We start from the raw sequence: 1,458 nt of genomic DNA, 5'->3' as shown, positions 1-1,458 counted from the left end.
ACTTTTGGCTTTTAAAAACCTCTTCAATTTACTCAAGATATTCAAGGACTTTTTTTTATACCTGGAGTGACTGGTATAAAAAAAAATAGTGGTATCGTTTCAGAATCTTCTGATAATGTAGCAAAATTCCCTATTCCATACAGCACCATGGAGTGGGTTACTAACATCTATAAGAGTGAGAGAAAAGAGAGCATCATCATACCCCATGATAGTTTCTTATCAGATAGTTTACAGCAGAAATCTTGAATCCATAAGTTATTGTGTTGATATGTTCAAAGTGAAGGACAAGGGATGGAGTAGGGTCTTATGTGGTTGAACCCCTTCTTAGCAAATTGGAGGTCCTCAGCTTGAATTCTCTGACTGCCAAATCCATCAGTCTTTCCTACAGCTAGAGAAAGAGTACTTCCTTTAGAGAAAGAGATATATCTGGGTGTTTCAATGCCATTGTGATGCTATAACAAAACTCCAGGTCCCAATAGCTTAGAGCAAGGTATTTGTAGTAAACAGACATTCTGAAGGACAAGATCTAGAACCTAGAAAATTCAAGATACAGAAAGGTCAGCTTCACCAGGTTTAATGTGCTCACTTTTTGCTGCGTCCTCATATGGTAGAAAGGCTAGAAACTTATTTTAAAGAAAACAATATAGTTGACAGACTTCTTTTCCACCATCCAGATGAAGTTTAATTTGTTTCCAGATCTCTATTTCTTTCTTCTCTCATGGTCCTCCTCCTCCTCCTGTTTATTTGTTGTGCTTTTTTTAGCTGACTGGTCTTGAACATTTTGAATGAAGCATCAAAGAAATGGAAGTTTGGATCCCAAGTACGTACCACCAAAATCATCTGCTGCTACTTCTGTTTTGGAAGTAAACGACTTACCTGCCCCAAACCCTGTGCTTTATTGTCCATGTATTATGTTTTTAAATTTTGAGTCTGTTTCCAATTTTGCAGGAGATTTGTCAAGGACCCTTCACAGATAATAGGCAAATATTCTACCACTCAGCTACAAATTCCTTGCATAGATTTTATTTCTTCATTGGTTGACTTCATGTTAAACCAACTTACTGAAGAGTTCTTAGTGTATACCTGTAAACATGTTTGAATTTTTATGTAGACTACCATGTCATCTTGCTCACAAATTAGTGTTTTCTTTCCATTGTGATCTTCTTCTTCTTCTCCTTCTTCTCCTTCTTCTCCTTCTCCTCCTCCTCCTCCTCCTCCTCCTCCTCCTCCTCCTCCTCCTCCTCCTCCTCCTCCTCCTCCTCCTCCTCCTCCTCTTCCTCCTCCTCCTCCTCCTCCTCCTCCTCCTCCTCCTCCTCCTCTCCTTCTTCTTGATCTTGTTCTTCTTGTTCTTCTTCTTCTTCTTCTTCTTCTTCTTCTTCTTCTTCTTCTTCTTCTTCTTCTTCTTCTTCTTCTTCTTCTTCTTCTTCTTCTTCTTCTTCTTCTTCTTCTTCTTCTTCT

This window comes from Dipodomys spectabilis, unplaced genomic scaffold (genome assembly GCF_019054845.1).
Source record: "Dipodomys spectabilis isolate Male_0828 unplaced genomic scaffold, ASM1905484v1 ptg000661l, whole genome shotgun sequence".
In the NCBI taxonomy this organism is placed as follows: Eukaryota; Metazoa; Chordata; class Mammalia; order Rodentia; family Heteromyidae; genus Dipodomys; species Dipodomys spectabilis.
The sequence above is the reverse complement of the archived record's forward strand: the minus strand, read 5'-3'. Positions refer to the sequence as shown.